At 35.2% G+C, this 16,053-nt stretch overlaps 1 protein-coding gene across 4 annotated transcripts in view; it reads left to right on the top strand.

Annotated features, from left to right (window-relative positions):
• The window catches only part of LOC129227718 (adenylate cyclase type 3-like), a 327,000-nt gene that overhangs the window by 239,305 nt on the left and 71,642 nt on the right, over positions 1-16,053 (top strand). The window lies entirely within an intron of this gene.

Below are 16,053 nucleotides of genomic sequence, written 5' to 3'. Positions count from 1 at the left end.
ATAATCCGAGTTTTCAGTAATCCGAGGTAATCCGAGCCCCAATTACCTCGGATTTTCGAGACTCTACTGTGTATAAAAATAAGGAAAAACTGTCCAAGTTTTTTTTAACGTACGTAAGTACTTAAACGTGCACGTTCCGTACTAGCGCAGCCAAGAATTCCTTCTGGGGGGGGGGGGGGCTTTTTGGTCACAACAGTCCTTACACGTGTATTAACCACTGTATTAGTAATGGCAACAATGTTAAAAGCAAGATCTCTGGGGGGTGCTGCTCCCCCCCCCCCTTTGCAGCGCCACTGACGTTCTGCAAAGCAGGGTTGGTCGTGCAGGTGATGATGATTTACCCTTTATGCGTTGTCCAGCCAGATTCCCAAACCTAACCCCATGTGATTTTTTTACAAGGTTTCGTCAAAGACAGTGATTTTACACCACGATTGCATTCAACATTGCAAGCCAAAAACCGAATCGTGGGCCAAAAAACCTATTCAAACCAACCAACATTGCAAGAACTGAAAGATCGCATATGTGTAGCATTACGAAAAATTGACAGTGAAACACTCCAAAATTTGTGTTATACATGTGCATCGCGTTATGAAAGGCGCACACATCGAACATTTGTGAGTGAAAAAAAACTTTCAGTTTATCTTTATTTCTATGTATCATTTATAGTGTTAAGTGTAATAGGTTATGAAATAGAAATTTTTAAAACCGGGATATTCTTTTGTGCTAAAACCCTCTATTTGGTGAATTGAGATAAATCCAAAAGTTATGTTTAATAAATTTAATTACAGCAATAAAAATGATATTGATTAATGTTTACTAGCTACTCATGGACCCCATGAAAACTGCTCGTGGTCCACGAGTTGAGAATCATTGGCATAGAATATATAAAGCAAGAAAATGAGCTTTTGTCTGTAAAAAGTATAAATAAGGTCTACTTTAAACAGAATTTAAATTAACACCTTCATAAAACCGTAATGTGCAGCTAGAGAATGTTTCTTGTTTTTCACAAAGCAACAAATATGTCGTTTTGCAGTAAGTTACCGCCCTAAGCCAAGGTTACCGTAGAAATACATAGAATACACCGCCAGCTCATTTATTCCATCCGAGGACTGCAGTTTCATGCTTTTTAGCACTCATCAGCCCAGAATAGGAAACAACTGAGCTAAGGGCAGAAAACCTCTAAAAGGAGCCAAGAGAACCAAACAAACTGGTAGCTAAAGTAGAATTAGCACTGATAAGACGGATAGCCGCAGCAATGGTGCGGTTAACTCAAAGATTGATGGCAAAGCTCAGATTCCCAGCTCAGCCTCCCAGCTCAGTTGCGTCCTATTCCGGGCTGATGAGTGCTAAAAAACACAAAACTGCAGTCCTCGGATGGAATAACTGAGCTGGCGGTGTATTTTATGTGCAACAAATATGTCGTTTGATTGGTTTCTGAAGCTGGATTGAAGTCACAGCTTGGCATTTGTCGTAATGCAGTGCTTCTCAAACATTATATGGACCAAAATTGAGGGCGGAGCCCTTTCATTACAGTACAAAGATCATTGTAGTTTGTTGTCAGTTGAAATTAAATTAACCACTAGAAAATCACCTGTCAAGGTATGACCAGGCGAAATTGCTTCTACATTTGAACGAAGCAATTGCCTATTTGGTGATATTTTGATAGCTGAAATTTTAACCCTAACGTCAGTGGATTAACCCTAAACTCCAGTAGATAGCGTTAATTGTTTTGGTTTCTTCGTTTTCCCAATATGAAAGTCTTACCAGTAAAATAGTAAAGTTACCAGATCGAGTTCAGCCTTGTCACAGTAAAGCCTTTCCTTGCATGTTAAACATTTCATAACATATTATCAAATTATCATGCCATGCCACGAGTTTCATTGTTGAAACAAGCGCGTTACTCGATCATCGGCTGTTATTTATGTGAGGATTACTAGTTAAATGGGAACATCGCTATTTAAAAGCACTGTTACAACTTAAAAAAAAAAACTCACTATTACAAAAATCAAATTGAACAGGTAGAAATCAACATGTAACGAAACGATAAAAAGTTCAATTTAGACATTGAATGAGGAAAAGTGAGGTTGTTTTAATTGGCAGAATTTTAACTTTTGATAGTTGGAGCTGAATATCAAGTTCAGTATCTAGCCAGCTTCGGTATTTAGTTTTGGTGATCGCATAGGTTGAAAATTCGGATTTACATTATGTAAGTTGTGAGAAATGGAAGAACACACTTTGCTTCTCCTACAAGAAGTTCATATTTTTGTTTTCAGGACTAAGCCAAAAATGGGAGAATGTATTCTGGAAGATATGTTCCAAGGTGCACACACACACACACAGTCTGAAGTTTTGTCAATCAAACGTTCATATTCACATGACGACTAACTGCAGAGTTTTGTCGAAGCATAAAACGGTTCGGTGACCTACGCGTGATCTTGCAGCATTGTACCTCGAGATGTAGGGAAGTAGTGTTCAGAGAAAAACTCGGTACTTCGAAGGTGAAAACTCTGGTTTTAAATGAATAAATCTTTTAGAATTCTTTTTTTTTCCGAAGTTTTCCACGGACCCACAAAGACCCTGTCGTAATGAATGTAGTAAAACCCCGATTTTCAACGGAATTGGGTGGCGCATCTGCCGCGGATAATAAAAATCGCTGATAAACCACAAAAAGGCTAAAATGAGAGACAAATAAGGTAAAAATTGTCCTTCCTCAAAACTTAGCTGTTTTGATGCAGAATACTTTCCACAAACAAGGTAAATATATACAGTAGAATAAAAATATTTTGAATTTTTGTGCAACAAAACTTAACATCAATATAGAATAAGTGTATGCACAGTGAAGAAAGCACAAGTAATAAATAAATAAATAAAGCAAAAACAATTGAGTTTAAATTTACAGTTTTTCGGCAAAAAAAGCCATTGGTTATTTCCTTTTTGCTACGAAAATACATGTTCCTGTTTGTTAATTGACTCGCGAATAATCCGCTAGCGGATAATCGGAAGTTTACTGTAGAATTTTGCCGATTATGTACCGGGTATTTTTGTTATTGATTCCCCATCCCTCTTTTAAAGATTCATTTAAGTTTCCTCTACACTGCGAAAATAGTTTTTTTTTTTTTTTTTTTTTTACGAATATGTAAACAGAGCATCAAAATAAAAACTGGTAGTAAAGAAAAACTGCATGGACATAAGTCCGTTTTATTTCAAGTTTTAACTTCTTCATTCTAGCCTTGAAATAGCTTTTTGCAGCATCTTCTAGACAGTTTTAGTTTTTTTTTTAGTCCAAGAAATGTCAGTAAGTTTCAGTCTACTGCAGTAAGAAATGCCGAATAGACAAAAGTATCGAGCTCGAATACAGTTAAGAACGTCGAATGTCCACCTATCAGGTAGGGGGCCATTCATTAACTACGTAAGGATGATTTTGGCAATTTTTGACCTCCGTCCCTCCATGTAAGGGTACGTAAGATTTTTCAAACCCTTCCCCCCTAATCTTACGTAAGATTCAATTTCGTTTTTCAAAAAAATAAATAAATAAATAAATAAATAAATAAAATAAAATAACGAATCTAACATCACTGGAATCGTTATTAAATTCACGATCATTAAATTAAACCTTTTTCTGTATAGAAATATTTACTAAAAAGTTAGAATAGACTGAATGCTTTTCGACATTTTTTACTTCATAAGGCGACATTAATTAAAAACAAAACATGTCGTATATAGTGCGTATTTTTTATAATAGTTTACGTTATTCATTTTTTGTAAAACAAATAAAAAACAGCTCATCCTAATACGTTTTTTACCCTCCAGACGCAAATGAAATATGATACCTGCCAAACCACTTGACCGCGTGATTTCTGATATAAAATATCTACTTGGAAAATATTACGTAAGAATGGGTTTGACCCCCCCCCCCCTCAAAATAAGGGTATGTAGAGATTCCCCCCCCCCCCCCCGTCCGTAATGAATGGCCACTAGTCAGTTAAGCCATAGTTAAAATTAAAAAATCGAAAAATTCAAAATGGCGTTACATGTTTGAGGTAAGAAAAGTAAAGTTAAGAAGAAAAGTAAAGGTATCTTATTGTTATTATAAACCTTCTGATCAAGATTTTCCTTCGAAAGACGAAAGATTTTAACTGTCATCGTGTCGACTTCACCTCTCTTTTATAAAACTTTTATTTTTCGTCTGCAACTTCCGAGAAGCCAGGTGAGCTCTTGGAAAATGAGAATCTCGAGAGAATCGAAAATGATTTCGTTTTCAGGGAGTAATGGGAAAAAAAGAACACTCGGCAATTTCCGTTCCGACTTCCCGCGGTGGTCTTATCTGTACGCTTTACCTTCTCTGCGTTCGGTTTTCCAGCAGAATATCTTCGATGAAGTTCGGCAGATGAGATCGAAAGGAAATGTTTGTCTTTTAGAAATTGGATTTTTGTTTTAAACTATCTAAAACAGGAAGTACTCCACTTTTTATGTTCTCCATACGGTGTACTATTTACTATGGTTTTAGTTCGTTCCAACTTCAGCGGAGTGCTCTTTTTGGGGGGGAGGGGGATGAGGCTTCTTGTCATTGATCATGCATATATTTTTTTTAATACTCGATAGAAAAAATGCCCTTCTTAAAACATGAAGAGAAAGTGTTATAATAATTCGTTTAAAATTTAAATTCATTGATGTTTCTTACCACTGGTGCATAATTAGTTCGCATAACTAAATCGTGGCGGCCTGTAAATAGTATGATAAATAGTGGAACGTTTTTATAAATTCCAACTTAGAAGCAAATATGCAAGCATACTAAGACATTAGGCAGTGAGAAGCAACGTGATGCAAGTGGACTTTGTTAAGCTTCAAGGAAAACACAATGGGGTCGTTTCCGAAGTTTTAAAAATATTTTTTTCTGAAAGAGCATGCTTAAGAACATAGGATCTGACCAGTTTTTAAATTTAACTAAGTTTTATATTTTTAAAAAATTACTCGAATCGGTACGCTTTCATTGTTTACGCTTCTGCCGATGACATCACAAATAATGAAATGCCATTCATTAATGCCCTTCACAGATCACAATATTTAATTCGCTTATTTACGGTTTGGTTATTTCAAGCGTAGAGTGCAATATTTATTTCGCTTCTTGATTATCATAGCATGAAAACGCGGTAGAGAGATGGGCCCAAGTACATCATTTGTGACGTCATAAAGACCGCGCTTTTTTTTTCAAAATCGGACATTTTGAAAAATTAATTTAAAATTAAGCGGTGGGAAAATTAATTTTTTTTCTCGTGCTATCCTCTTTTTTTTTTTTTTTTTTTTTTTTTTTTGAGCAATCACGATTGCTTATTGTTCTTATTTGATCGTTTTTGATGTCCGTGCCTTTTTCAGCTTGGACCAGTGGCCTCCCTCCGTCCTCTGCAGGCGCGGCTCCGAACACTGCCTCCTGAAATCCGTTTCTCGTGGTCGGTAGCGTCCATGTCCTGCACACGTTCATACACACACGCTCATACACACACTCATACACAAGCACACACGCCTACGTGTATACAGTTCTACGCGCACACACAAGCCTACACATGCACGCGCGCCTACACACACACTACTATACATACGTAACCACCCAGGAGGAGGGGCTGGCTTGGGGGGACAGGAGCCGTTGCTAGAAACAATAGCCCCCAATGAGCAGGGTCCTGTCGCAACTCGTGATTGCGAAAAACATAATTTGAATTCAAAATTTGAGAATTCAGGTTTTTTTTTTTTTTTTTGCTTATTCTATCAATTTCAGTGACTAAAAGTAGTACTTTTGACTGAAGGAAACAATCCTATTTAATCGAGGCTTCTATTTGTTTATTTTTTTTAAAAACCATGCTGTATAGCTAGGCTTGCCAGACGCCCCAGGCAAAATGACTGGTTTACTTTAAGTCCCGGTAAAAGATAAATTTGCTTATAGATAACCAGAAAAGTCTGAAAATAATTGTTTGTAGAGGATTATTTAGGATACTTACTTTGTCCTTTGAAACATTGAGTTAAAAAAATAATATCGAATTAGCTTTGTAGTTAATTTTACATCAAGATTAAAAGCAAATTATTTTTCAAATGTTTATTCCTCATTCAAAGTGTTTCTTCTTACTAAAGTGCAACTTATTCATTTTCAAATTTATCCGCTTGTGTCATTTATTACTACGCCTGGTTTAGGCTCAAAACTAGTAGCCATAGGGATGTGTACTCCTTTGAATACTGGCGACTCTGTGGGGGGGTGGGGAGACATTCCGTTGGGGGTGGGTGAGTTAAAAACATCTCTTTGACTCTGTTTGTACGTGTAATACTTTTGTATGAATATGCCTTTTGCCTTTTGAAAACGAAAAAATCATTTGTAGTAACCATGTGTTTATTTTAAAAAAAAAATAACTCACGTGGATGCTAAGCTTTTTTATGAGACTGCGATATTTTTTTACTAGGGTAACGGCACCAGCCACAGACATGCTTAAGACATCGCTGTCAGGCTAACTCAATTTTCTGAACATTTTAATGTATTTAGACTTTTTAAACTATTTTTCCCTCATACAACAACAGCTCATCTAACTTTTGGCTGCTTGTGGATCCTCCGCATTAGTTAATTCTATTTTTGTTTGCTCAATTTCGACCCCCAGTAACAGACACCGAAAAATCTGATGATACCCTGCAACAGACAGGATGAGGAAAGGATGAATAATAGACAAAATCCCCTTTTTTTCTATTCAAAATGTGCAAAAGTTCTTTATTTTTAGAACTAAAGCCTTATTAAATTCAAATGAACATGAAATACCGGCAGATCTCGTGGTAGCTGTTCATAACCTTCCACCACTGCCTTGTAAGTACCAACTGGCTCATAAAATTCACTTTGATAATACTACATGGTTGCACTGTATTCATGGGCCACAGTAACATCAGTTTTACCCGCCTAAAAGGCTCTTATTTTCATCCAAACTTATGACTGGCTGTTACTGGACCCTTATCTGTTACTGGTGACCTTACTCTACTTTTTTGAGTAATAGAAGTTTGTCATAAAAGGTATTTGTAAGAGCTTATTTGCATATAATCTATTGAACTGTAAATCAAAGAATATAGTGCTAATGAAACAAAAAAGAGAAAAAAGAAAAGAAATTTAATTAAGATTTAGAGGAGAAAAACCCGTAGATTTTGTGTATACAAAGCTGTAAGAGCTTTTGACTAGAATGAAGACCGGTGTTTAAAATTAATACTGTTCTTTAAACAATACGTAACACAGACAAATAAAACACTAGAAAACGGCTTTAGCACCACATTTTCGTACAATAGCACATTTTACTCTACAATACATAAGGAATGGGAAAAAAATATATTGTTTTAAAGTGTCCTGTTCCATCGAGATTTCTCCTTTTTCCCAATGGATTTCGCCTTAGAGCAAAGTATGTGAACTTCTAAAAATAAAAGTTACGAGAAATCGAAAATACTTCCATTTTCTCTGAATCATGGGAAAAAGATACAGGCAATTTTCGTTTTTTTTTTCTTTTTTTTTTCTTTTTTTTTTTTTTTTTTCCTTTCTTTTTGGCTTTAGAACTGTCTTATCTAGGCGGGCATACCTGCTGTGCGTTTGTTCGAAAATATATTTCTCAAAAGTGTCCGGCAAAACTAAAGTAATTGAAAGAAAATGTTTCCTTACTAGCTGCATTGAATACGTTTAAACTTTATGATATCGATAGCAGAATCGCGACACTGTTTCGATACAATTTTGATTTATCGGAAAATTCCTGAAAAGAGAGTGACTGTCGAAAAAAAACATTTCACTGGATTTTTTTTTTTTTTTTTTTTTTTTTTGTTAACTTCTACAGAAGTTACAGGCTGTCATGTGCTGGTTTATCTAAAGCCCTCGATCCGGAATCCAGGGCTTTAGGTTTATCTGCTCTGCGTTTGTTCGAATATATATATATCTCCAAAAGGTCCGGCAAAAATAATCGAAAGAATGTTTTCCTTACTAGTTGCTGTGAATGTGCTAAAACACACAGAATCACGACATTGTTTTGATACAATTTTGATTCAACGGAAAATTTCTTGGAAAATTTCTTTGGGCTTAAGTAGTATCTTCCCGTGAAGCCTAGTGGCTCAGTAGCAACCACTGAGCCACTTCTTCGTATCTTCGCGCTCTCACGCCGCAGGCCCGGGTTCTATACCCGGGTCAGGCATGGTGGACTCAACCGTTCAGCCCTTCAGTGGGTTGATAAAATGAGTACCAAACGTGCTAGGTAACTAAACCCTGGGGGTTCCGCGTTCCGCTGACCACCTAACCGGAACATCTGCTTAGCACCCCAAAGCCCTTGGTGAGAAAGGTTTGGTTTTAAGTACTTTCCCGTAAATTCTAGGTTGCGTATTCTCTAGTTGTGTGCAGTGTGCTGGTTTTGTGCTCTGACCTTGAGTTTAGTTTGTGCATTCTCGTAAATTCTAATGTTCATTGAATTGGTGCGTATTCTCTAGTAGTGTGCATTTGCAGTGTGCTGGTTTTGTGCCCTGACATCGAGTTTAGGTTGTACTAGAGCCTCTATATAAATAGGCTGTCGCATCAACTTAAGTTTAGCCATTTTTGATCGGACTTTTCATTGTTGCGCTGCTAGGGTTACCACAGCGGGTGTGTCGGGTTTCGCGAAATTTGCCGAAAATAATATTTTATTTAATAAACAATTCATGTGCTGCAAATAATCGCTCGCAGTGAACAATCACCAAACGCGATAATTTGCCAGAAAAGACACCCACTTAAACGCGCTCCGATCCAAAATGGCTGATCTAAAGCTGATGCGCCGGTTCATATATATAGGGGACTTAGGTTGTGCATTCTCGTAAATTCTGTGGCTCATTTAATAGGTGCGTATTCTCTAGTCGTGTGCGGTGTGCTGATTTTGTGCCCTGGGCGTGCCTTTTGCGTTCTGGGGTTCATTGAATTTTGTGCGTATTCTCTATTTGTGTTTTCTCTGTTTGTTTTGCTCTAAGCTCAAGCTGGGTAGTGTATTCTATTAAACGTTTCACACAGCTCATCGAATCTGTACGTATTATCTAGTCGCAGGGGCGGCAAATAGGGGGGTCGAGAGTGGGCGGTCGCACCCCCAAATGTCTTGAGAGGAGTGATAAAAAATGAGCAAATTCAATTTACGTAAATCGCAAACCAATGTTCATGAAAAACGAATCTTGCTGGTTCTCCGTAATGGTTGAAGAAACTCGAAATATTTTCAGACATGAGCAAGTGTTTTCCGCTTTTTTTTTTAATAATTAGAAATTTATCAAGCATTTACCGGCCTTTTTCAGAACAAAAAAAAACTGATAAAGAATCATGGTTAATTTTAACTAAAGACGTAAAGCGCATATAGGCTAAATATTTCATTCTTGTGTGCTCTATGTAACGACGGTTATGAGAGAACTCGTGCAGTGGTGTGGCTGCATGATTTTCACTAAATGCCTTGGTATTTTGCATTCATTGTTACGCTCATATTTTAAGTGTGTCTATTTTATGAGTGCTCATCACTTTCTTTTGCTAGAAACACATTTCCTATATAATGAGTGCCCATCACTTTCTTTTGCTAGAAACACATTTCCTATTTAATGAGTGCTCATCACTTTCTTTTGCTAGAAACACATTTCCTATTTAATGAGTGCTCATCACTTTATTTTGCTAGAAACACATTTCAACTGCTCAATGCATAGTATACTTTCATAGATACGTCTTAAAAATACAAGTCAGCATCAACAAATATCTTTTCTGAGGGCTCTTTAATAATGCAATCTCAGGGGAACACAAGAAGTTCTTCAAGAGACAACACAAGATGGTCCTTTAAACCATAAAAAATAACCATAATATTTCAAAGCAGTGATTTTGCAAAACAACTCTTTCAATAGTAAAGAAGCTAATGTCCTTTAAAGTGTTTTCATATGAATTTTTATTCCTTTTGTTTGTATTGCGGAGAGTTTTTGAACAATGTTTTACTCTGTCAAAACACCTTCAATCATAACCTTTATTTTTGGACTGTTCAAGCTTAAGTTTAAGCTACAATTGAAACTATTAATAAGTTTCATGTGGATTTATATTCCAACCACGCATGGATCTTTTCAAAAAAATTCTTACTCCAGAGAATTTTTAAAAGGTGCAGAGAATATTCAAATGAATTTAGAAGAGGTGACCAAAATGCACATGTGATGATGTTAAGTCAACCTTGATGTAACGTATTGTATAGAATAATAGATTCAGTTTCTAATGAAATTAACACAAGATTTGATCATAAATATTTTCCTGTATTGTTGGCTCTATATTATCTGGATTGGATGTTGAAAACAAAAATAAATTGTTTAAATTATGAGGAAAATTTATAGCATGAGGCAAGAAGAATTGTTTAGAGACTAGCTTAGAAAAGACCATTCAATGATGAAAAATGAAGATCATCACAATTTTTAAAGTTATATGGTTGATTTTGAAGAACAAGATGTGGAAGGTGTGTTTTTATACGTAACTTTGTTATTTTAATTATTTTTCAATTATTTCAATCAGTTCAGTTCGTAGAAAAAAAATCATTTTCGTGTTTCAGAAGTTTAGAAAATTATTTTCGAAGCACAATGGGGAAAAAAACTTAGCTGAAAGAAGAGCATGACACTGGGCATTGCTGGATTAGTAACAAGATTTCCTGTTCCTCCGTATTTTAAAAATCAAGCATCAAAACTTTATCAAAAGGTGAAAACTGTAGTACCAAAACACTTGGTATGATAACATATTCTAAAATGAACTACAAATTTTGTCATAAAAATTAAATAGTTTTTGAACACTTATTTTTATTAATTCTAAACCCATATCATGATTACTTGCCTGTTAGCCAATATGTGTTTTGGTTCCATACTGTGGTAATTCATATTTAAAAAACTCGACCCCCCAAATGAAATGCTGAAATGCCGCCCCTGTCTAGTCGTGTGCTGGTTTTCCCCTAAGCTCTAACTAAGGTAGTGTCTTCTCTTAAATTCTGCAGTTCACTCACTGAACCTCTAGGGAAGGTGGCCCAAAGCAGGTAGGCCTTCGTATGCCCCTCTCCCCAAAGGTGTGTAAGCTGCGACGCATACGTATGTCGTGTTTACATGAACACCCCGAGTTTTAATCAGTCGCAGCGAAGCACCAGTGGAGCGGGGTGATTTTGTATTATTACAAAAGTTATTTTTGTAATTATACAAAAATCACTTTTTATTTTGAAGTTCAAGAGAATCCTGCTAGGAAATAAAACCGAAATCGTTTAGATAAAAATCCAAAAACTGCAATTTTCGAGCGTTCTTCGAAAATCTACCCACTTTGGATCACCCTCCCCTATTCTCCAAACTCTGAAACATTCTATGCAACCTCATATGGAGTAGTTAGATAAGTAAATAAAAGTTTGTTTTTAGCTTTTTTTTTATTTTATTTATTCCTTTTTTGAGCAATCACGAATTGCTTATTAAGCTCACTTGATGTTGCTCTGATTTTTCATGACAACGGGAGTAAGTCGAGGTCGTTGTTTTAATATTTATTAAGAGAACGAATTTTTGTTCCCATGGTTACAAATCGTTAGCGTTTATTCAAGGCTAACCTTAAGCAGATTTTACTTTTAAAAAACGGAGGGGGGGATTATGGCCTCCGCATGCAGAACCACTCCTGATTGCTTGCCCTATATACAGACATCCACACACGCCTACACATACATACACATATACACACGTCAATACGTACAAGACCTAACGAGTAGGGTCCTGTCGTAACTCGTGATTGTAAAAAACATAATTTGAATTCAAGATGTCAAAAGTTTAATTTTTTCTTTCTTTTTTTTTTTTTTTTTTGTGTGTGTGTTTTTATTTATTTTTTTTTTTTTAATGTGGTTTCAAAAGTTCTTTTCTTTTATGAATTGAAAACTGTGACTCCTTTTATTTTAATTCTAAAATATAAAAGAAGGAGAAAAAGGAAGAAAACGAATATATAAAAGAAAACGGTTCTTGAGGAGCGAAGAGAAAAATACCGTAAACCAGAAAACTAAAAACATTAGAGGAGTAATAAATAAAGAGTATATAACAGATGAGTATAAAAAAATATAGATTACCTCTTTGAACATATTCCAAATACTGACCTTATGGTTTTAGAGACAACGATTTCCCTTTGATCTTCGTGCATTCTGTGTAGAAGTCATAGGTACATGTGTACATTACATTCAATCTATAGACAATTAGACATTCTCTGTAAACATTCCGTAAAATATAGTCATCTAATACAAGCATACTCCTTAATTCCATAGAAATTCTCCTCCACGTGATCCACATACATACTCCATAAACGTACGTTGTATGAAGATTTTTTTTTTTTTTCGGATTTGTAATCTTTAATTTTATATGAAATAATGGTTATTAATGGGCTGATTTCGATTTTGGTTTCATCAATTTTTGACTATTTTGATTACGGTTATGAGCACAGGTATTTTTTGTAAAAGATTACAATTATGATTAGGATTGCACAAAAATGTAATTGATTATGTCGATTACGAATCGATTACTACAAGCCTAATACATTCCATAAAATATTTAGGCATTTTACGAGCATTCTATATAGAGTCGATAAACACTACTAATCGATTTCAAAGACACTCAAACCAATCTCTATCCATATGATTTATTAAAGCAATTCTTTGTGTTGTAAGTACACTGTAAAAACGATTCAGAAACTTTCCTGGAAAATAATGGGCAGCTGATGTGCTCAATTTCTGCCAGCAATATATCTTGCAAAAACCAGGAGCGTTTTTCGCTAAAATTCAGTAACCTTCCTGATATTATCCTGGAAGCTTCCTGAAAAATTCAGAAATCTTCCCGTTAAAAGCCAGGCGTGTCTCCGGAAAATTAGAGTTAAGTTAGTAAGACATAATATCATAGCTTGGCACCTTCCTGATTTATCAAGAAAGTTTCAAATGCAATATTACAAACATGTCCAAAGCTAAGACAGAATTGCAAGTAAGTATCAAGTATTTTACTCGCTTGCAATTCTTGCAAAGCTACGTAGTTCATAGACTTATTCGCTCCCATTGGGAACTTAATCAATCTGGACAGGCCGTACTCTAACTGAAGCCGATACACTTTAAAAAGACGCTCAGTTACTCTTTAACTGGAAGCTAAAAATATTTTTCACAAGAGTGAAAAGTCTGCATTCTTGCAACTTGTAGCAATTCAGGAAACTTTTTGGCAATGATACTTGATTTTTCCAGGAAGTGGATAAAAACCATTGAAATCCCGAGACGTAACATGGAAATACTCAGTTACGTGTCGGAATTTTTTTACAGTGTATATTACATAGAGCTTCTCTCTTGTTTCTGAAAATGTACTGTATTACTCTCACATTCATTATATACAAGCATATTCCGTGGAATATGGAATCCATAAATATTCCCCACATTACCCACAGCCATTCTCAATAAATACCATAGATATCATCTATTTAGTTTTGAGACACTATCTATAAGTATATATCCAGTCTCCTTTTTTTTCCCCATTTTATAGACACTATTTTTTGTGACCTTTTTTTTTCCTTTTATACTATGGGTTCCAGAAAATTGTGCCCCTTATACCATATATATCATCTATTGAGTTTTGAGACACTATCTATAAGTATATTTGGTCTCCCTTTTTTTCCCATCTATAGACGCTATTTTTTGTGATATTTGTTTTTTTTTTTTCCATACTTTGGCTTCTAGATAATTGTGCCCTAAAAATCAATCAATTTCTATTATTGTCAATAAAATCCAAGTTAGAAGCATTAGGAATTCTAGAGGCAGCAAAAAAAAAAAAAAAAAAAAATCTCAAAATGATGTGCTTCGAGATATATTATTCATATCCCACAATGGACCGACTCCTACGGTGAATTTCGATTTTTTTCTGTGACCATGACCTACACCCAAGCTACCCCACCGCAACAGCCTTGGCTTCAATAATGGACTCATCCATTGGCCTTCTTTTTGAATATGGCATCGTTCCGGACTCACAAATAGATCGGTGGCCTTCGCTGGGGTACTTTGTCCTCTAAAACGTTACGTCGACCTTGGCGGCCTCTGCTGAAGACCTCGATTGACCTTCTGAGGGCCAAATCTGCGTCAGCCTTGGAAGATTCCTTTGACCCCTCTCATCCTCTGTGAAGGAAGTGGGAGGGGTCGTGCCTTCCTCTGTTTACTCTGCTCATGGTTACCTGAGTTTGATCGGATAATATTGGAGTCCTCTGTAATTCATAAAGAATGGTGGTGTTTATCGGGGGGGGGGGGGGGATCATAGTGCAAACTGCACCATTGAATATTTTTTGGAGGGGGGCTGTTTTCAGGGGTACTTTTTTTCTTTTCGGTGTCAGGGTTCTCGTTCTTGTAGGGGTTATCGCAGTATTTGGGGTACGCCTTTGCTCAAGGACACGAAAGAGCACTTATAAGAACATAAAAAAGTCAAAAATAAATTAAGTAATTAATAAAATATTAAAAAATAAAATATTGGAAAGTAGGTTTTAAGATGCGAAAAATGTGTTTCTGATGATCTGCCCCCTCCCCCCTTTTTTTCATCCAATAAAGTTTTTGGGAACTGTCCGATTTGAACTTTTATTTATTTATTTATTTATTTATTTATTTATTTATTTTGTTCAAAAGATCATGTGATAATTAAATTTCAGAAATTACACATTCTCATTATTAATTATTAACAAATGAAACCTACCATGATTTCTTTTCTTAAAATAATACCTTTCATCCACTTCTTTATTTTATTTTTTTTTGTCAAAAAAATATATATTTTGTGCTGATGTACAGCATCTTATTTCTTCTGGAAGTAAATGGTGGCCGTGTTTGAATCTCAATGCTAATCATTACATTTGCTTGCTAGGAGAGGAATGATTTAAGTATTTAATTTCTGAGGACAATGAATGATACATTTACTTTTAGAAAATGTTTTGAAAAATATAAATTTCTTGATAATATTAAGTTTGTAAAGCAGACAATGCCGTACATCATCGCGAAATATTTTTTTTCCTTTTGAGACAAAAAAAAAATGGATGAAAGTTATTATTTTAAGAAAAGAAATGATGGTAAATATTATTTGTTATTAATTAATAATGAGAATGTGTAATTTCTTAAAGTAAACTGTGTAGTTGAGCAAACCTAACCTGAAAGCACTGTGACTACGCACATCCTAATCACTGCTTAACCTCGCTGCCAGGTAAGGTTTACTCCGACAAAAGTTCCTTATCACGAATTCTGCAGAACTTAGTTTCTAAAAGCAAAAACGACAACATTTGGAATTAAAGTATACAACTATTTAGTTCCAAGTTAAATTTTATCAGTTTATTGAAATGAATGGTGGTAAAGTTTAATTCTTAATAACTAATGATGAGAATATGTAATTCCTTAAAATGAACTAGTGCCTTAGCACGAACCACTACAGAACTTACTCAAATAACGATGCACTTGGTTCAAAAGTATAAAATTGTTTAATTGAGTAGTTTCTCTTCTTTCAAAAATATTTTTTTCTGAAAGAGTATGGTCAGAAATACGGGTTAACTAACTTTTTTTTTTAATTTTGACTTATTTTCTCTCTTAAAAAATAATCTTAAACTACATTCAGCCGTTGTTTTCATTTTCGCTGCTGACGTCACAAATGAGTAAATTGCTAAGATTACCAAAGTTAAATTGCAGGACTCTGCCAAACTTTGCAAAGAGCATATTTTATTTTACTAGCGATTCTCGTTCCGCTAATTAATTGCTCGCGGCGAAAAAAATCGTTAAAAGGCGATATCTTGCCAGAAAAGACAGCGACCTGCTCTGATTCAAGATGTCTTTTATCAGTTGTGACGTCACACGATGAAAGAATTTGGTTTAAAAATCAAATATTTAAAAAATAATAATTAAGAATTAAATGCTGGGAAAATGAAAGTTTTTCCTGGGGTCAATGTTGTTTTATTTTGTTTATGTTGTTACTATTATTATTATTATTATTATTTATTCTACCAATTTCAGTGACTAAAAGTAGTACTTACGACTGTAGAAAACA

This window comes from Uloborus diversus, chromosome 8, assembly GCF_026930045.1.
Source record: "Uloborus diversus isolate 005 chromosome 8, Udiv.v.3.1, whole genome shotgun sequence".
Taxonomy (NCBI): domain Eukaryota; kingdom Metazoa; phylum Arthropoda; class Arachnida; order Araneae; family Uloboridae; genus Uloborus; species Uloborus diversus.
Note: the sequence above shows the minus strand (reverse complement) of the source record. Positions and strands in the feature narration are given on the sequence as shown.